We start from the raw sequence: 22937 nt of genomic DNA, 5'->3' as shown, positions 1-22937 counted from the left end.
AATGATCTTCTATTTTGATCAAAGTCAAAAGATTTCTTTCTCTTTCCTAAATTATATATATATATATATATATATATATATATATATATGTTTCTTGTCAGAGATTATATATATATATATAATGTATGTATATGAATATGTAGGAATTTCTTGTCAGAGATCATATCTATCTATATCTATCATCTATGTATCTATCTATCTATCGCAAAGTGCTTAACACATAGCATGCACTCAATGAATGCTTACTAAAACTACTTTACAGAAAATGAAGCAAATTTTCTAGAAAGCCAAATCTGGCAAGCCCTTTTCTGCTTTTTCACTTTTTTACATCTTCCCACTTACCTCTACATTTTTGAGAGTGATCTAAAAATGGGAAGAACCTATTACATAGGAGGCTACTCTTGTACTAGTCCTGTTTTCTTTCCCTCTTACTTCCATCCCCACAAAGATTTGAATTTTCTGAAGCCCGTTTTCCTGAAATTGCTGAAAAAATAAGAGAAATCTGATTATTAATATCTCCATTTTTAGTATAAAATTATCTAAAAGTATTTGACACTTATTTAGTATTTAAGATTTTTCTAGCATGTGCTTCAGGGTATTCAAAAAATATGGTAGTTTTCATCTGTTAAAGCCTAAAAACTTCACTGATACTTTTGAAATAGCTAGTATATGTTTTCTATTGAGCTTTATAGCAAATATGTAAGGTAAAAACATGAGGTTATTATTATCTTCAATTTTAATAATGGGGAAATGGAATCAGAGACAAGATGACTTCTGAAATCATTTCTATGACTCTTTTATTTTTTTATTAGGTGAAGTGACTTGCCCATGGTCACACAATTTATTTCAGAAGTAGGACTCAAATCTAGGTCTCTCCTGAGTCCAAGTTCTTTGTTCTTTAACGTCCAATCTCTAAAAACAAACAAATAAAAACACTTGTAAGAATATTTAGGTCATTTAGAGAACTGTTGGACTTTGTAAAACCAGTTGTGGTTACACTTTCTGGGTGGGATTGGGTGGATGAATTGTATTATAAGGAAGCCATAATATTGTACCTATAATTTGAAAATTAGAGAAATCCTGAACAAATTAAATAAGAAAATCTACTTGCTTGAAATGTCATCTGGAATTTCTCATTGGACTTTCAAGCTCTAGTGCCCACTTGAAATATTCCTAGAACAACAGATTCACAAAAAGTGTGTATTAGAATGGTTTTGATCTGAAAGGCAGTTGTTGCTTGTGATGATTCAAGAGTGTGTGTGGGGGTGCTGTTCTCATTTCCACCCTCATCTTTCCTCTTATTGAGCTAGGCATTGCTGATTCTCATTTTGAAATGGTCCTTTGGAAAGCTATCAAAGCTCTTGTACTTTTTTGTACAAATTGTACCTTTTCAAAGAATTATAATGGGACCTCAGAGATTATTTAATCCATCCTTTACAGATAAAAGAACTGAGGTCCACAAGTCAAATAGTTCATTGGAGTAAGGGATAGGAATCTAGATTCTTTGATTTTAAATTCATCATTGTTTCCACCATATAATTCTTGCTCTAAAGAATTTGCTTTTTAAAATTTTAATATGTAACTGATTTAAAGAACTTTATAATGGCTTCTTTTGGAGCTCATTACTCATCGCCATCAAACTCATTAAGCATCTGTCTCATGGACTGTACAAATCATTGTTCTGGGTACTGTAAAAATAAGAGGAAATTTCTCAGTCCTCAAGAAATTTGGAATCTAAATGAAGAAAAAAAGAACCATAACTGACAATTTTAGTGTCTTGGTCAAGAAGGAGGAAAAGAGATATTAGAACATTAAGAACATTCTTATACCAATTTTATAATTTGTGATGTGAAAATAACATAAGTAGTAATTAAGAAAAATTCAGCTGAACAAGAAGGAGGCTAAGGAAATAAAATTACAGAATTAGAAGTATCTCAGAGTTTTGTGTTTATTCAACTTTTCTAGAGAGGTCTTTGTGAGGATCTTTTCTAAATAGCATGGGAGGGGAGGCAACACTAGAATTATTCACTTTGTTGGTGTGTATATGTGTGTGTGTGTGTGTGTGTGTGTATGTAAGTAATATTATTGCTTGTTCAGTCATTCCCTAGTGCACCAGAGGGAGGATGAGAGAGAGAGAGAGACAGAGAGAGAGGGAGAGAGAGACAGAGAGAGAGAGAGACAGAGAGAGACAGGCTGCCCCTCTCTAAGCATCAGAGGAAATCTGGTGGAGGAATCCCCAAAGGAGACCCACTTCCCCATATCCATACTAATGCCTTCTTCCTGATGTCATGGACTTCTTTGAGAATGAAGGACAGACAACAAGAACAAATAGTGTCTGTCTGGATTCATGCTCCCCTCATCTCATCCTAATCATCTGAAGGTAGGCATGTGCCAATTTTTTTGCTTTTAAAATTTCATTGATCTGGGGAAAAATTCAGTTGTCCCTCTCTAAATACGATTCTGTGGAAGATAAATTGGCATGATTTATATAAACTATTTTTTTTCAAGTGATACCGTTTACTAGGAAATTTGTTACAATTGTTACAACATGCATTTTGTTACAATTAAAATTCTCTCTAATTTTCTTTGTTCCTAGATTTTCAGAATCTCTAACTTCACCAGGGTTTTTTTTTTTTAAATAACTTTTTATTGACAGAACCCACACCAGGGTAATTTTTTACAACATTATCCCTTGCACTCACTTCTGTTCCAATTTTTCCCCTCCCTTCCTCCACCCCCTCCCCTAGATGGCAAGTAGTCCTATATATGTTGAATAGGTTACAGTAGATCTTGGACACAATATATGTGTGCAGAACTGAACAGTTCTCTTGTTGCTCAGGGAGAATAGGATTTAGAAGGTATAAATAACCTGGGAAGAAGAACAAAAATACAAGCAGTTTACATTCATTTCCTAGTGTTCTTTCTTTGGGTGTAGCTGCTTCTGTCCATCCTTGATCAATTGAAACTGTTAGATCTTCTCTTTGTTGAAGAAATCCACTTCCATCAGAATACATCCTCATACAGTATCGTTGTTGACGTATATAATGATCTCCTGGTTCTGCTCATTTCGCTCAGCATCAGTTCACCAGGGTTTTAAGAGGAAATTATTCTCTGCTCAGTGTAAAAAATATAAGTTGAAACCTTCCTTCTCCATAAATATGCAATAGATAATGGAATTTGACTTTCTTCTCTAAAGGATGAGATGACGAGAACTAGACACTTCTAAATAATAAGGACCTTTTAATCTGACTATGCAGTTATTGCCTATCTCATTGGTAGATCTCACTAAAAATTCCTTTTCTTAGTAGTTTCTGCTCCCAGGAGAAACATATTCAATTCAATTAAACAAACCTTTATTTAGTTCCTGTTGACCATACAATATATTAGCACTCAGGGTGGAAGGTTATAATAATAATGATCATGAACATAATAATAAAACTAAATAAATGTAAAAATAAAAAGAAATGATGAAAAATCCCAAAACCTTTCAGGAGTAGGATGATGTATTTATTAACACCATTATCATCTTTTTAAATCATCTTTGGAGTTATACCAAAAATACTTTTTAGTAAAGTTTAAAAGATCAGGTTTTATCCCAATACTTTTATTTAATTAAAATACTTCAATTATTTTATCTACCTCCACAATAATTTTTGTTGTTGCTGTTTAGTCATTTAGTCATGTCTAATTCTTTATAAGCCACTGTCTTATATCTTAGGCCCTTCTATCTTCTACCATCTCCCAAAGTTTGTTTAAGATCATGTTCTTTGTTTCTATGACACTATCTATTTATCTTATTTTCTGTTGTTCTCGTTTCCTTTTGTCTTCAATGTTTCTCAGCAACAGGGTCTTTTCCAGTGAGTCTTGTCTTCTCATTTTGTAGCCAAAGTATTTAAGTTTCAGTTTCAGCATTTGACCTTGAATAGTCCAAATTAATTTCTTTAAGTGTTAACCAATTTTACCTCCTCCTTGTCCCAGGAATTCTCAAAAGCTGCTTCTAGAACCACACTTCAAAAGCATCAGTTCTGTAAGTACTCAGCTTTTTTTTTTTTTTTTTTTTTTTTTGTAATCCAACTTTCATAGCTATACATTGCTACTAGAAAACCATAGCTCTGACTATATGGATTGTCTGAAAAGTGATGTTTCTGCTTTTGTTGTCCAGAAGTACCACAGTCTTCATTCTAAGAAACAATCTTCTTTTAATTTCATTACTGAATGATCCTTGAGCTTAAGAACACAAAATCTCCATTTCTTCTCTTCTATTTCTTTTTGCAAGGCAATTGGGGTTAAATAACTTGCCCAGGGTCACACAGCTGGGAAGTGGTGTCTAAAGCTGGATTCAAAGTCAGGGTCTCCCAACTTCAGGACTGGTGTTCCATCAAGCTGCCCCTTCTCCCTTTATTTTTCAGGAAGTAATGGGACCACAGTTGTCAGTATCTTAGTTTTTTTAAGGTTAAAACTTCAAGCCAGCTTTTTTACACTTTCATTTTTCACTTTCATCAAAAAACTTCTTAATTCCTCTTCACTTTCTGTTTATGGTATTGTCTGCATAGTTGAGATTAACAACCTTAATTCTGCTTTTTGATTAATCCAATTTAATGTTTAGTGTGATATGCTCTGTATGTAATTTAAATAAAGTGACAATATAAAACCTTGTTGTATTCCTTTTCCAATCTTAAACCAATTCTATTCTATTCTATATTCAATTCTACTTCTTTTTTCTTGTCCCACATACAGGTTGTTCAGAAGATGAGTAAGATGAGCTTATACTCTCACTGTTTGAGAAGTTGATATATTTTGTCTTAATCCACTCAGTCAAAGACCATATCATAGTCAATGAAGCCAAAGTAGTTTTTTTTCCCCTAGAACTATCTTACCTTTTTCATACTTCAGTGAATGTTGGCAATTTGACTTCTAGTTCTCTGCCTCTTCAAAAACCAGCTTGCTCTTCTGATAATCATCGGTTCACATATTGCTGAAACTTAGCTTGCAGAATCTTAAACATAACCTTGCTGGCATGTAGGGTGAGCATAATCTGTTCAGTAATTTGAATGTTCTTTGCCATTACCCTTCTTTAGGATTAAGACATAAACTGATCGTTTCCAATCCAAAGGCCATTGCAAAGTTTTCCAAATTTGCTGTTATATTAAATGCAATACTTTTTAGAGCATCACAATATAGGATTTTAAATAGCTCAGCTGGAAGCCAATCATTTCTGCTAGCTTAAGGCCCCCTTGACTTTATTCTATTTCTAGCTTTCAAGGTCATCAAAAACTATTATGAGAAAGGAAACTGAGTCATTAAGGGTTTAAGAAGAGTATCTACTTTTTTGTTTTAGCCTATATAATCTTTTTGACAGGGCTATAACTAGGACAGTGTGACTAAATCTTGATCCAGGGTTCATATGTGCTCCCTTCCCTTTGCCTTTCGTACCCCTGCCTTTCATCCTCTATTAGTCTCATGTGGGGGCAGGGGAATTACATTCTCTTCCCTTACTTGATGTCAGGTCATCGTGCTCCATGGAGCCTATGGTCACCTTGCCCTGAGGCTTTCTCTTTCCTATATTACCCAAAACTAGCATGTCTGTGCCAAATGAGAGCAGACTGGTCCATTCATACCACCAGACCTGGGGGACTGGACCCACATGGGTTTTCAGTGGTCTTGGACCATCTTGACATTTTTCTCTCTCTCACCACTTACACCGAATTTGCTGTAGATAGGGGAATTCCTAATTATCTTTCTTCCTTTTGATGTTAGACTTACTTAAAAAAACAATTGCCTGCTCAAAGCAGATTGCACGTAGTCAGATTTCGTCTCTGATTATATTTGTGTTTCAAGGAGGATCTCTTGTATTCCGAGGCTCTGTACCTGGGGCTAGAAAACTGCATGAGACTGATTGAGTGACTTGGCTCTCAAGGGGAAGACTCCACACAGGATCACCAGTGCTTTGCTCTGTCTGCCTGGAAGACAGAATGGTCTCTGATCCTAGAGATGTGACTGCCAAATCTATTCCTTGCCAGCTGAAAGCTGCATTTGCTCTTGAGCCACCGCCATGTCTGTCCATTTGTCTTTACTCTGCTCTCCTCCCATCTGGCCCGGGAGAAGGTGGGAGGGAAGCTTGCTGTTGAGAAATATTTTCTCTATGGACAAGCCATATGTCATCACATGAAAAGCTGGTGAATTAGCAACCTGTTTTCCCCTTTGTGGTTGCTAAAGTTCATTATGGGTTTAGTTTGTTTGCTTCTTCCTCTCTCTGTGCAGTGACTAATATTTGTACATAACATCTGTCTCCTGGCAAGGAGACACTCTGGGTGTAGGAGGGCTATGATTGATGGTGCTCCAGCATTTGAGCAGGAGAGGGGATAGAAGGATGAGAAGAGAAGGGCTTATTTTTTTTGTAGTGGAGGAATTTTGGAAAGCTCCAAAGAGGATGAAATTTTAAAAGTTGCTTCCAAGACATTAATCATAAAAGAAACTCTTACCTTGAAGGTTTTTAGTGAATTCTTAATACTATATTTGACTTTTTAAAGCAGGTAATCATTCTTGAGGTTGGAAAACTTGGTATTATAAGGAAAGTATAATGACATGTGGAATGGTGGAAGGTCCTTTATGTAGAACAATGGACTAGAGAAGTATGGCATTGAGAATTAATTCACTTTTTAATTCATGTAACAAATATTTATTCAATCCCTGTCTGATGCAATGGCAAGCAAGATAGAGAAATCCTAGAAGTGGTTACAAATACTTAGCATTTATATGGAGCTCTTAAGGTTTACATATATCTTAGATAAATTATTTCATTTGATCAGCTGTTATTAGCTTCTGTTATCAAAGAAAATTATTTAAATGGATATAGGAATTGTATGATAACTCATCCACATTTATAGATCCTAAGTGACTCTTATTGATGTCCTTCTATAAGTTCATCACAGGAGAATGAGGGTATAACAATTAGGCTAGGAAATCTTCTTACCTTCTCATATTTTGAAGATAACTTTGTCTTAGTTTACTGACCTGTTATCTCTGAATTTTGCCATATAATCAGCTCATGTTCTTTTTACTCATTTAGGTCCATGCTGACATACTTTATTTAAATTTTTCTTCAAGGTTCTTTCTTTTTTATAAAGTGTATGTCTAATTCTTCAGAGACTATATTATTCTATGACTATCTGCTAGAGAACAGCACAGATAAAATCACAGATACAGAATCTTCTATCTATCACTTCTTCATATCCATCTCAAAATATAGTGCATTTTAAAAAATGGAGTCAAAATATGGTATACTTCTTACCATAATTTTCCATCACATTTTAGCATGCATTTTACAGATATATTAAAGTATAGGGAGAAATTTGTTGACATGTCCAAAATACTTTAGCAGATCAGAGAAAGAGTAAGGATAAAATACTTAGGTGATTTATCCATTATAAGACAGCTTATTCCTATCAGGTCAAACAATTGTGTATTTCATAAGAATAAACAAGACTTGTTTACAAATGTTAAATTTTCTAATAAAATCTGATTAAAATGAAATGTTTTTATAGTTTAGGAGTTACAACCATCCTAGAAGATTAAGTGGTATTTTGAAAGGGCTATGAAAATGGATTTCTTCACCCACCCTCTCTCCTTTCCTCAAATATTAGGTTGTCCTCCTCCAGTATATTTATTCTTTGCTGTGTTACTTGTCTCTTACACAAACCATATACTAATTCACTCAGGTTTGGCTTTTCCAGTAAAGATAACAATAGCAATAACTGACATTCTATTCAAGGGATCCCCAAAGTCTTAGTTATTTTATACTATTAAAGATAAAGAGCTTTTATCAAAGAACTTTTCGGGTACCCTGTATTTAATACTTTAAGTTTTGAACCTAATAAACAACTCTGTGAAAGGAATACTAGAGATATCTTCATTTCAGAATGAAGTACAGAATGAGACCAGAGCTTTTAAGTGATGTGCTCAAGTTATCTTGATGGAAGGAGAAGAGAGAGACTGGTGGTAAAGGTGGTGGTGATGGTGGCTGCAAGGCTGTGTTGCAAGACTTGGAGTCCAGAAAACTAGGTTACAAATTCTGCCTCAAACATATGTGTGACCTGGAAACAGAGCACTCAGCCTCTATTTGCCTCAGCTTACTGATCTGTAAAATGAGAATGTTAAATTGGATAATTTCTAAAGTTCTTTTTATTTCTGAATCTATATTGTGATTTTCTTGACCCCAAGTTTAGCTTTCTATCTACTACACTAACCAATCTCCCTCACATAGTGTTTTAAGATGGCAGAGAATTCTACATATTTTATCTCAGATCCTCAACAACCTTGAGAGAGATGAGGTAAATGAAGCTCAGCTTAACTGTTAACTAATTTACCTAAATCTATACAGCTAATTCTTTGAGGCAGGATTAGATCTCAGGTGTTTCTGACAACAAATCCAACTCTACCAATTATACCAGCTACTGCTGAGGCCTTAAGGTTTCTGGGGATATCCTAATTTCTGCTCTCCTGATGCTTTGATCTGTTTTTCTGGCCTTTCTTCCTTCTCCTCTCCTTCCTCCATCCCCAACAAAAATGATTTGCCTTTTAAGAAGTTATCAGCCCTCTCCCCACTACCAAAAAACCCAAAAAATTGGAAGTGACAAAGACAACAAAATAATGAAATAAAAATATGCCAGAGAATAATGTTTTCATCCATGTATTCTCTGAATTGATTCTGGCTACAATTGATTATTTCACGAATTGTGGCTGAAAATATGCATTATCCTGTGATCTTTTTTAAGCTTAACTCAGCTGGTCCTGTGATGGCAAGCAAAAACTTTGTTGCCAGGCTCTATTCGGTCCCTTTCTAGAATGGGAAGACTTATTAGCATTTATATCCTGCTAATATAGTTTTCAAAATTCAAGGTCATTGCCATGTTGTGATGAATGATTGAAGCACGATGCCAGTAGATCAAAATAAGGACATGTTGGGGGAAAAAAAATAACCTGGCTTGATTGTATGTTTGTATAATTATAACATATCACCAATAAGAGGCATTTTCTTCTTTTGGGACATTTTTTTTTTACCTTTGCATCTTCTTTTTTCTTTAAATTTATTTTTAATTTATGGAATAAGACAATTTTCATAGCATAGTATAGTATAACAAAAAAAGATGATTGCATATGAAACTGCAAATCTACCATGTATACAACTTACTATTCCTTTTAAAGATACAACAATATTATCATGTAAATTTCATTTCCCCCCCTTTTATCGCAACATCATCTTTAACAGGGATAAGTTGGTATAAAGGAATCCAACTCACATCTTGAATATGACCCAAATAGATTAAAACATAATTGTGATCTATTTAACAAAATAAATAAAGGCAATAAAATAGATAATATAAATTTATGCTTTTCCAAGTCAATATGTAGCCCTCAAGGATATCTTTCTATTTGACTTTGATACTATGACATTGTATTTTTTCTAATTTTTACAAAGGGCTGTTTATTTCAAAGATATAGTTAGTACAGAAGTTACAAACATTTTCCCCTACCACCTGTGGGTACACTCTCCATTCATCACTTTGACCCCTGGGAAGGGAAGACTCAAACTTCCAAATACAGTCATTAATAGAGTCCTCATTGTTACAGCTGGACTGGATCCTTTAATATAGTTAAACTCAAATAGAAATGGCGCCGCTAAACCATACATAGAGGATTTCTGTGGGCTGAATATTGACTTGGAAAGCCCCATATGTTTATATATTTCTCTTTTATTCACATTTCAACACATAAAAATCATATAGTAATTACATTTGAATGTTTTTTGGTTTGTACTCGGAAGGTGTTTTTCACCTCTATTTTGGTAGATAGCTTGTTGTAAGAGTCTCATTCTATTTTCATTCTATTTTGTTGACTAATTTTAAATTTTGTAAATTCACAAATACTAAACAGAGCAAAAGCTTATATTTTCTATAATATCAATCGGTTGTGGAATTGTGGAGATGTAGCCTGCTATAGAGAATGGTCTTCAAAAGCCTGTTAATTTCCTTATTTCTTGTAAGTTTGCTCCATGTTTTTCTAAGATCTTTGAGCTCATTGTTTCTTATGGCACAGTGATATTTCATCACAATTATATAGCATAATTTGTTCAGCCATTCTCCAATTGATGGGCATCCCCATGATTTTCAGTTCTTTGCCACCACAAAGAGAGCTCCTATAAATAATTTTGAATAGATATGTTCTTTTCCTTTTCCCCTAGTAGTGGTATTGCAAAGGGTATAAGCAGTTTAATAACACTTTAAATATAATTCCAGATTGCTCTCTTAAAGGTTAAATCAGTTCACAATTCCACCTACAATGAATTAGTGTCCTGAATTTTCCATATCCTCTCCAATATTTGTCATTACCCCTTCTGTAATTTTAGCCAGTCTGATAAGTATAAAAAGATATCTCAAAATTGTTTTAATTTGCATTTCTCCAATCAACAATGAAACAGAACATCTTTTTCAAATGACTATAAATTGTTTAAATTTTTTCATTGAAAAACTGCCTTTTCTCATCCTTAGTCTGTTATTTGGGGAATGACTCATTCTTATAGATTTGACAAAGTTCTTTTTATATTTTAAATACAAGATCTTTATCTGATAAATTGCCTATTTAAATTTTGTCCCTTTAATTGCTTTCTTTCTGATCTTGGCCACATTTGTTTTATTTATTTATTTTTTTACAAAATGTTTTTAATTTAACTTAATCAGAATTACTCATTTTACATCTAACTTTGCTTAATATCTCTTATTTATTCACAAATGAGTTGCCTATCAATAACTTCGATAAGTAATATTGTTCCACATTTTTCTAATTTTCTTGTAAAATCTCACTTTGTATCTAGGTCATATATCCATTTTGACATTATTTTAATAAATGGTATTTACCCAAGTTTCTGCCATACTGCTTTCCAGTTTTCTCAACAATTTTTGTTAAAACATGAATTCTTATCCTCAAATCTTGTCTTTACACTTGTCAATTAGATTATATTTATTCCATTGATTTACCTTTGTATTTCTTCACCAGTACCAGATAGTTTTGATAATTACTGCCTTATTTTAAATTTTGAAGTTTAAAATCTGGTCTTTTAAATGTCCTTCCTTTACAGTTTTTTCATTATTTTCTTTGACATTCTTGACTTTTTAAAAATGAATTTTGTAGTTTTTAAAATTCACATTCAAAGTTATAATTATTATTTGTTAATTTTTCCCCAGCTTGTTTTTTACTCATTACTTGCCTTTTCCCCTTCCCTTTTTATTTTATCGCAATTATCATTTCTCCTTAGCCACTTATTCCTTAGTCACCCCTTTAAGCCTCCCTTATCTGTTCACCTGTCCTTTCTTTTCTTTTCTTTTTTAATTTTAGCTTTTTATTTACAAGATATATGCATAGGTAATTTTTCAGCATTCACAATTGCCAAACCTTTTGTTCCAATTTTTCCCCTCCTTTTCCCCACCGCCTCCCCCAGCTGGCAGGTTGACCAATACATATTATATATGTTAAAGTATATGTTAAATACAATATATGTATACATGTCCAAACAGTTATTTTGCTGTACAAAAAGAATTGGACTTTGAAATAGTGTGTACAATTAGCGTGTGAAGGAAATCAAAAATGCAGGCAGACAAAAATAGAAGGATTGGGAATTCTATGTAGGGATTTTTTTTGTTAGTGGGTAGAGGACTGATGACTTCCTAAAAGCAAATCATTTTTGTTGGGGATGGAGGAAGGAGAGGATCAAAGCATCAAGAGGATATATTTATAAGCCATAGAAGCAGTTAGATGGTGTAATGGGTAGAATTAGATTTGGTGTCAGAAACACCTGAGCTCTAATTCTGCCTCAAACAACTAGCTGTATAGATTTAGGTAAATTAGTTAACAGATTTGCTTCTTACCTCATATCTTTTATGTAGGAGTTCATTTCTAATCTTAATCTCTGTACCTTTTGAAAGTCCCTTCCCCAACTATCCCCTAGTTTTCTCTCTTCCCTAGAAGTTCACAAGATTTCTAAATCTCTTCAGATGTATACATTGCTTTCTCTTTATCTAAAAGATAAAGGCTAAAAATCAAAGGTTTTCCTGATATTTGGACAAATCTTTTTGGTATTTAAGCAACAATTTGCAGTATTTCTGGGCTTTTACTTTGTGTGTGTGTGTGTGTGTGTGTGTGTGTGTGTGTATTTATCTAACACCTATGCATATCTACATACACACTTATACCTTCCACCTTGCAATTTTCCCTTTTATGACTGATAGTTTGGCATAAGAAATTATTGTAAATGGGACTTGGGCGTTTTGAAAAAGCTGTAGATAACATGAAGATAACAGATGATACAGAAAAGTTTAGAAACTCAAAGATGCTTAACTAAAATTTTATAATAAAATACTATAATCATGACAGAAAAATTAAAAAGAGAGGCCCCAATTTTTTTGTGTGTGTTCTCCAGCTTATAGAGCATCAAGCCCTTAACCTTTATGATGTGGAAGGAATAACAGTATAAGCATATAAACAAATATACTTATGTATATATATAACTTTATAGTAAGTATATTATATATACATATATGAACTTATATGCAGCTATACTATATGTAAGTGTATATATATATAGGTATGTGTGTGTGTGTGTGTGTGTATATATATATACACTTGGGACATTCATATACACACATATACACAGAGACATATATACCTATATAGAGAAATATTAGACACCTCCTTTCCCTTGCACATACCCCTAAAGTCTCTCCATATCGTGAGGGGGTAGATCCTTTTGCCATAATCTGGGGAGACTTTTGCTGGGGACAAAGCTATTCTTTCCCCTCCCCAATTCTATTTTTGGCTTTTAGGAGTATAACTGCAAAGTTATGGCTGTTCCCTCTCTGTAAAAATAAGCGTTAGACTCCAAAATCTCTTAGTGTACCAGTTTCTATACCAATACCAATTGAAACTTTACCTAGCATCATCTTCCCTGTGACAGCCCTAGCCATTAAATTGCTGGATACTCCACTGAACTGGTCTGCTCTTTTACAGAATAACCTCAGAATATCACAAAGTAACTTATCCAAATTCTCTCATCTTTCCTTTCTTCTAGATATCTTATATTGATTCAAAACTTTTCATACTTAGCTCAAATCTTTTTACTGGTTGAAATATATTTTTACTTCATTAAGAGTTTAGCATCTTATCACTTTACTTAAAAGTAAAAGGGAGTGGAATAAACTATATCATATTGCTTGCTGTTTTGGAGGAAGGGGGAAAGAAGGGAGGGAGAAAAAAATTTTGGAGCTGAAAAATCTAACCAAAAATATTGAAAAATATCTACCTGTAATTGGAAAATATAAAATAATATTAAAAGAGATTAAAGGGGAAAAAAGAATAATTGTTCTTTTGCTTTTAAAAACATCAAACCACATACATTGTGACATGGTTATATATCAGCCTCAGAGTGATATCAATCTTTTAATTTATTCCACAATTCATTTTCTATCTAAAATTGTTCAAATCTAATATGAAAGTTGAGTTTCTTTATAATCATATTTTACCAGTTTTTAAAAATTAAAAGTTGATTCTCTAATTTAGCAATTACACTGTAGGTGTTGAGGACCTTTAGAAAATTTTCATGAATAACAGATGGTGAAGTATCATTGAAGTAACTTTTTAAGAATTGAGCAGAGACTTTGTCTGAGTTTTTGAAATGTCTTCTTGGTATTGTGCTTTGAACTTAGAAGAAAGAGTTCTAAGAAAATTCTAACTGATGAAGTAACCATCCATATAAATAAATAAAGCCAGCATTGAAACTCACCAACAGACAAATATTTCCTGTGTTTGTTTGTCCGTCTCTTTTTTCTTGCCACTTTTAAATTATACTTTTAAAAGTTTACTTTTTTTTAAATGTATAATTCAATTCATTCCAAACCCAGCTACAATTTTTAAAGTACCTCATATCTAGGGATATGAAAATAATGAAAAAATTCCTATCAAGGAGCTTATATTCTAATGGGGCAGAGAAGTAGTAATATTTATCTATATTTAGAGAGATATAGATATTCATGCATATATATACAGAATAAATAAAGAGAGAATAAAGGAAATTTGGGAGAGAGGGCATATCAGTTGAGGATATCAGGAAAGTGTTTGGTGATTGAAGTTCATCTTGAAGCTTCTTTCAAGGTATTCTATAGATAAATGAGGAAGGAAGGTATTTTAAACATGAGGGACAGCCACTATTCAAGAAAGGTGACACAAGAGTTGAACCTTGAAAGAAAACGAGGATTTTAAAAAGTGCAACTTTTATTTTGCTTCACTTTCCCCCAATTAATGTACATTTCTTTTCTTTCCTTTCTATTCTCCTCCCTTACTAGGAGGGAAAAAATATATGAAACTCATAACAATATGGTCAAGTAAAGCAAACTCCTTCACTAGCCATTTCAAAAAAAAAAAGTATATCTTATTCTGCATCTTGAGTACATCATTTCTTCATCAAGACATTGGTAGCATATTTCATCATCAGTCTCTGAAACTGGTTGATTACTCTGTTGATAAACATTATAAAATTTTCCAAGGTTGTTAGTTTTAAAAATATTGTTTTGTATAATTTGTTCTCTTGATTCTGCTCACTTTATTCTATCAGTTAATACAATGACAGTTCTCTGAAGCTGTCTTCATATCATTTTTTATGGTGCAATAATATTCCATTATATTTGTTTAATATAATTTTTTATCCATTTCTCAGTTGATAGTGCCATAGTTTTTAGTTACTTACCACCATAGAAGAGTTGATAGAAATATTTTTATACCTATGAGTTCTTTTTCTTTTCTTTGATTTCTTTGGGGTATAGACCTAGTAATAGTAGGATTTTTGAGTCAAAGAATATGTACAGTTTGATGACTTTTGGAGCATAGTTCAAAATTACTTTCCATAATGGCCAGAACACAGAGTGGGATAATGTACCTTTTTTTCTTTAATCCCTCTAAAATTTATTTTCCTTTTTTTGTCATCTTTTGCCAATATGATGGATATGAGATATGTTAGGGTTGTTTTAATTAATATTTTTCTAGTTATTAGTGATTTCAGCCAATCAATAAACATTTATTAAATACCTACCATGTGTCAGGTGCTATGCTAAGTGTGAGGGATACAAAAAGAGGCAAAAGACATTATCCATTCCCAGGGAGCTCACAACCTAAAAAATTTGGTGCATTTTTTTCATCTAACTGTTCATCAAACTGGTGTGTGTGTGTGTGTGTATGTGTGTGTGTGTGTGTGTGTTTGTGAGTGTGTGTGTGTGTGTGTGTGTGTTTTCCTTTGAAAACTGCTTATTCTATCCTCTGACCATTTATCAACTGGAGAAAGTTTCTTATTTTTATGTACTTGAATGAGTTCTTTATATATCTTGGAAATGAGAACTCTTATCAGAGAAAATTTCTGCAAAGATTTTTCCCAATTATATCTTTCCCTTCTAATTTAAGTTATTCTGGTTTTATTTGAGAAAATATTTTTTATTTTATGCAATCAAAATTGTCCATTTTATCTTGTGTGATGTCCTCTATCCTTTTTTGGGGCATAAATACTTCTTTAGGGTAAGAAAATTTCTTCCTCATTTCTATAACTTATGATGTCATCTTTTATATTTGTCTTGCCTCCAGATTGAACTAATTGTGGTAGATATTGTGAGGTATTAGTTCAAATTTAATATTTTCCATACTTCTTTCCAATTTTCTTAGCATTTTTTTTTGATTAGGGAAGCTTTATTTCAGTAGCTGGTTAAGTCAATTATTCTGAGAATTGAATGTCATGAAGGAGTAGCTTCAAGGTATATGCTTGTCCAAATACATGAAGCCAGATTTGAAATACTAAGTTTGGGGGATGGTTAGTAGTCTAGTTTGTGTGACATGTGGAATTGGTAAGAAGGATAGTTGTACTATGTCACCGATTAATAATTCTCTTGACTCCCTTAGGATCTTTTCTTTTAAGAGAGGGAAAGTCATTTAATATTCCCTTTTGCTTTTTAAAGGATATTTTGGGGCAAAACATTGGTTCAAAGTTTCATTCATGATCAAATATGGGATAGAAAGAATCATACAAGATAAAATGGACATTTTGGTTACATAAGATTTAAAATTTTTGTAGAAACGTAAGCAATACAGCTAGAATGTGAAGAGAAACAATAGGGAAAATGGCATGGTACTGAAGATACTCATAAAATACATTTCAAAGTATCTGTGATCTCATTGATAACCCTATGTCTTCATATCTTAACCAATCTATACTTTCTCATCCTATGATGTTTGTCCATAATCCAAGAAAACCTCTATACATAAATGAGATAACCAATATCTTAGAAGGTATATTTTAGGCTTTTATTATTATTTTATCATTTAATAAATCAGATTGTGATCAGATATTGTACATTGAGAAGAACATTTACTTATAGAAAGATATTCAAGTGAAGCCCATAATTCTGCATATTTTAGAAATGAAACATTAGAGTTGGAAAAGATTTTAGACATCTTCTAGTCCAACTGTTTTATCTCACAGATGAGGAAATCAAAGCCAAGATGAAATGAATTGTCTAAGTTTATACAGAGACAACTGTGGATTTGAGCTCTGGTCTTTGATTCCAAGGTCAGTGTTCTTTATACTCATCTTTATTCATTTTTTGTTTATTTATCTCACTCTTGCATCCTTGCAGCTGCATATGATTGTGTTGTGTTTTTTGGATGCTTCTCTAGTTTGAGTCTGAAGTCCATTTATTTTTTTCTTTTCACACACTTCCTTTCTTTTCTTTTTTAAAAATCTCTTCTTTCTCTCTTTTTGTCACTTTGATATAGGAATTCCTCAGACACTTGCAAAGTGAGAAACCAAATAGATCAGGGTCCTCCGTCCTTAAGTATCTGTTCTGCTTAATTAACTAGAAATTCCAAGATAAAATCCAAGATGTTTTATATAGCTTTCACTAACTATCACAGAGAACGAAGGAACCTCTATCTCACATTTGTCCTCACCATTTGGATTAATGCCTAACAAGTTATTTTTTAATAATTTTTTCACAGGTTTGCTATTGAATCTTATTTCCTTTTACATGTTATTTTTCAATTTCTCAACTGAACCTTCCCTTGTTTTAAAATTAAAAAAAAATTCTTTTTCATTTTAATAGCTTTTTATTTTGCCAAATACATTCCAAAATCGTTTTCAATATTCATCTTTGTGAAACCTTGTGTTCGCACAAAAATAGAATTGTTTTCAACTCAGCTATAGATTATGTACTTGTATACATAATGATGATTTCTCTTCCCTGCCTCCCAAAGACAGCAAGCAATCTGATACAGGTTAAACATGTGTTAATTCTTCTAGACATATTTCCATGTCCATCATGCTGGGCAAGAAAAATCAGATCAAAAGATGAAAGAAAAAAATCCCAAGCAAATAAATAACAGCAAAGTGAAAATGTTATACTTTGATCCACATTTAGTCTCCATAGTTCTCTCTCTGGATGTGGATGGCTCTTTCCATCACATGTCTTTTGGAATTACCTTGAATCACTTAATTGTTACAAGAGCTAAGTCTATCATAATTGATTGTCCCATAATCTTGTTGTTGTTGTATACAATGTACTCTTGTGAACTTTCCCATATAATAAGGAAGTCTAACAACGCTAAACAAACCAACACAGTGACTTGTCTGAAAGTATATGTCTTAACCCACACCTGTAGCCTCTTACCTCTTAGCCAAGAAAAGGGAGGTACATATGCTTCATGCCTCTGGAATCAAGATCAGCCACTGCACTGACAACAGTGTAATCTTTCAGTTATTTTTCTTTATGTCATTGTAGGTATTGTATAAATTGTTTTTGTGGTTCTGCTTATTTCACTCTGTATAAGTCTGTCAAGGTTTTCCTGAGTTTCAATGAATTCTTCACATCTATTGTTCCTTATGATATAATAATATCTCATTTCATTCTTAGTCTGTGGTTTGTTTAGTCATTGCACAACTGTTGGCTGCCATATTGTTTTTTGTCTTTTGCTTCAATGAAGAGTGCTAATGTAAATATTCTTTGTATAAAAGGAGCTTTCCCTCTGTCTCTGACCTCTGTGGAATAGGTTCACTCTACCTTATTGCTACTTATCCATTCTTCCTGTCTTGCAAATCTTTCTACCTTTTCCTATTACAATATGAAGTGAAAAAATAGAATTGTTTTCAACTCAGCTATAGATTATGTATTTGTATATGTAATGATGAGTTCTCTTCCAGAAATAAAAGGTCATATTCATAATAGGGTTTTACTTAATATTAAACTCTTACTGTATATAAAACACATGACAAGAATGGAAAGGGGGGAAAAGTCTCTGTTCTCAAGAAGCTTGTAGCCTACTAAGGACATACAATATGTATAAAATGAGTATATATGAAGTAGCAAAAATTAATTTAAAGAGGGAGAGACTGCTACCAACTAGGGGATTAGGAAAAGTCCCCAGAACGGTGCTTTCTGAACATATTGTTTAGTATATTTTTTCTACTTTGGAACATTAAAATATTGGTATTGTAATAATGCAGGCAGCTAGATAGCACAATGGATAGAGCACTGGACTTGAAGGTAGGAAGATCTCAAATCAAATATGACTTCAGACATTAACTATCTGTGATCCTGAACAAATCATTTAACCTAGGTTTTTCTCATTTATAAAGCAGGAATAATAATATCATTTGTGAGGATCAAATAAGATAATATACATAAAGTCCTTTGCAAACCATTAAGTGTTAAATATTTATAATACCCTTTGAGTCAGATATTTGGGCTAGATTTTCCTGGTACCCAAAAGTGATTTCATACTTGTTGAGAATTTCAATTTAAAAAAGAACTCTTCAGTAATACAGAGAGGTACCTCTTCTTCAATTCAAAATCTTAGTTGTTTAGGGTACTGAGAGGTGCCCATGAATATACCACCAATAGATGTCAAGGGCAAACTTAAACATAACTTTTTGCCTTTGAGGCCAGTTTTATATCCAATACACCATGGGCTACCTCAAGGCTAATTGTATACATATTATTCTTTTTAAACACACACACACACAAACACACAGACATACAACTAAGACAAAGAGTGATAAAATGATTTGTTCATAGTTGCACAGAAAGTATCAGAACTGGTGCTCCCAGATCTTCTAATTACAAGTCCATGTCTCTTAACACTTTAAAATATGTTCCTAGAGTGTTGTTTATCCTAGCTTTGACCTGCTGCTAAGAAAGGACTTGCTTTTTGTCTTTGTTCTTCCCAGAAAAGCAGAAACTAGCATTAGAAATGGATAGAAAACTAGCAATTCCTCTGTACCAGGATGAAAAATATATTAAAACTTAGATCTAGCAGGGTCTGGCTCATTTTAAAATCCTAACCCTGGGTGTTATAGTCGGAGATGTGTTATATATCAATATGTACAAAGAATCCAGGAGTTTCTCTGAACTATAACTAGCTTTGTGGTATAGCTGGGCACTTTAAAATGGAACCTTTCTATCCTTGTATAGCTGGGCTTACAACCAAGCCTGGAGCATACTGCATGCTGCTGGGGAAGTAGAAGGAGACACGATTTCTAATTGGTGGGCAGAATGTGAAGATGATGCTCTGCACCAGATTGAATTGATGTGAAAGCTTTTTCGGAGAGAAACATGAGTGCTTTGAGAGACTTTCCCTGAGAGACACATAATAAGAAATCAGGGAAATTCTTGAACAATTGCCTTCTCCTATGTGCCTGTAGCTTCCAAAGTTTTCTCATGGATATCCCAAGAGTTTCTCTGACCATGCATCTCTTTTCCAAAAAAGTTTTTACTCTGCCCTTTTCACAAATATATATTATTACCTCAGCATTTTTCTTCCCCCAACTTGGAGTCTTGTTTCCTTCTGTATCTCCATTAACATCCAAGAAACTAGGCTTGGTTAGAACTGAGTTACACTTGATAAAAACTGTACCTGGAAGTGTGTTGAGAGGGGAATAAGATTTAGAGTTTGGTCTCTACCTAATTAGAAAGGACATAAAATTTAAACTCCACAATTTTATATTCACTTCTATGGAATGTAAGAAATTATAGTTTTCTAAACATGTAGTCAGGGCAAGTAGATAGATAGGGTGCTGAGCTACTATCATCCTCCTGAGTTAAAATCTGACCTCAGATGCTTATGAGCTGTGTGACCCTGGACAAGTCACTTAATTCTGTTTACCTCAGTTTTCTCATCTGTAAAATGAGCTGGAGAAGAAAATGGCAAACCACTTGAGTATCCTTGCCAAAAAAAGACCCAAATGGGATAATGAAGAGTTGGACATGACTGAAAACAATTGAACAGCAATAAAAAAAATGTATATAGCAATATAGTTGAAAGTATACAGGATTTAGTAACAGGATGTGACTTTGAATCCTTATTTCTGGTATTTATTTTCTATATGATCAAGATCAAGTTACTTCTCTTGGGGTCTGAGTGTTTTCATCTGTAAAGTGAAGGTGTGGGACCAGGTGATCACTAAAACTCATTTCAAGCTGGAAACCCTACCAATTCCTAAAGCTTCAGTGAGTATCATGTTTTAGGGTTATTGGTGTAATCATTCTTGCCAGACTTGTAGAGTTTCTGTGAGATAGCAAATGATCCTCAGGGGTTGCTGTGGCCCAAATATTTATCACTTTGGGAGCATTGTGTAATTACCTTTTTGCAACTTGAGTAGGTTCCCTTCAAAAACAGACAGAGATGGCAGTTTCTAGGACCATCCTCCAAAGCCTTTCCACTTAGCTTAGAACTGAGTGGAACTCATATGAGCCTGGGTTAGTTTTCAAGAACCCAGTCGCTTCTGCACCTCAGTATTAGTCTAAGACTTCAGCAGATAGTAGAGGCTGCAAATGAAATCTTAACCTTTTGGATCTCCAAGTTCATTGAAATGTTGGCAAGATTAATTTCCTGTTTTTTTTTTTTTTTTTTGAGAGACAAATTTGGATTGACTCCTAGAACATTAGGTGGTTCTGTTAATTTTTTTTCCTTCTTTTGCACATGTCCCTGAGTTAATCAGAAACATTTACATTGAAGTTTTCCTAAAATAAACACATGTGAAAATGAAAAGAAGAGGAGTGATGAGGAAAATGCATTTAGAGCTTTCATCACAAGTAGGGCTTACATGGAGTTCAGGATGTTTATGGACCAAAATTATTGCCAACTTTGGTTTTCCTGCTTTCTATGCACTGTGTGCTGACAAGTCATGGGATTCTGGGATTGGGAGAAGACTTGGAGAGAGAAGTTTTGAAGAAAAGCCAGTTGTCTGGTTTGTTAATATGTCGATTAAGTTGCATATGTGTGGAATAACCAGCCAATACAATGATCTATTCTGTCAAGGTCATATATATTAAGATGAGGGCAAACTGACAAAAGTGTATAGGGAAATATATGATGTCTCAACACAGGATGAATCAAGGCTACTTACTTCTTTTTTTAAAAAATGTCTTCACAATATTTTTTCAATTAACAAGCATTTATTTTCTCTCTTCCTTACCTCTCCATCACCATAAAAGGTAATACATTTGTAATAAATATGCGTAATTAAGCAAAACAAATTTTCATGTTGGTCATGTACAAAAATAAGCTTCATTCTGCATCTTAAGTCTAGTAGAAGAGTAATAGTTTTCACTGTTTGTCTTCTGGATTGGGATTGGCCATTTCATTGATCATGATTTCTCAGTTTTCCAGTTACTTTTCTTTATTATATTGTTAATATTAAGAAAAATAGTTTCCCCCCTCATTCCAGGTTAAAAAGAGGAGCATGGTTCTGTTCTTTGATGGTATGGTCCACATTGATGTCTTATAATATTAGAGTTGGCAAAACAAAAAGGATTTCTCAAACCTTTCATAGTTTTATTCAATTCAATTATATATATGTATATTTAATATCTTTAAATATATAAATAAATTCTCTCTCTCTCTCTCTCTCTCTCTCTCTCTCTCTCTCTCTCTTTCGTTCTCAAAGTGTTTACTTTGTACTACAAGAACTTATGTTCTTGAAAACAGGACAAAGGCTCTCAGCTGAAATTAAAGTGGGGCTCAGATAAAGTGAGTCTTTTTTTTTTTAAGTATTTACTTATCAGTGATGCTAGCCAATGCTAAGCCCCGCCCTCATTTAAAGCAACAAACACTATTCATCTGTGGTTCTTGGATGATTGTGATTCACAGAATCCAAGGTTTAAACAAGTGAAACTGCAAATCACCCAAAGGGCAAGGGAGAGGCTTTAGGTAGATAATGAAGAGTGATAACATATCATAAAGGTAGAATTATGGAGAAGTAGAATTAAATGATGCATCATGGGGAACGAAGATGGTCTAGTTATGTGTTGAGAGTGAACTTGGATAGCCTGGGTGTTTCACTGGGGTCATTTTGTGATATTTTTGTTGAATTTTTCACAAGACATGGGTAAAAATCAATAGACTGGGAGGATCTAGATAGGTTGTTCTGCATCGCTGGAGGGTATATCCACGCTGATGGAATCTTGGGTCCTTTAAAGCAGAGATTATTTGGGTTCTTTGATCTTGATTAGAAAATTTTTTTTTGAATAACTCAATATAACTGATTTCATTTTAAATTGCATTTATTTTATTTTATACATTTAAACTATTTTTCTATATAAGGATCTGTTAGCTTCTCCAGGCAGCCAAAGGGATTCATGACACACACACAAAAGTTAAGAACCCATTAGAGTATTTGGGCATAAGTTTAAGAGGAGTGTATCACAGTGGATAGTGTTCTAGACTTGGAATTAAAAAGACTTAATTAAGAATTAAGAAGCAATTGCATTCTATCGGAGTAGACTATTATAAACAGCAGTTGATATGATCTTTAGCACCACAAAGGACAGGCAAATGGAGACTATTTCCCTATTAGATGT

This window comes from Sarcophilus harrisii, chromosome 6, assembly GCF_902635505.1.
Source record: "Sarcophilus harrisii chromosome 6, mSarHar1.11, whole genome shotgun sequence".
Lineage (NCBI taxonomy): Eukaryota > Metazoa > Chordata > Mammalia > Dasyuromorphia > Dasyuridae > Sarcophilus > Sarcophilus harrisii.
This window is presented reverse-complemented; position numbering follows the sequence as displayed.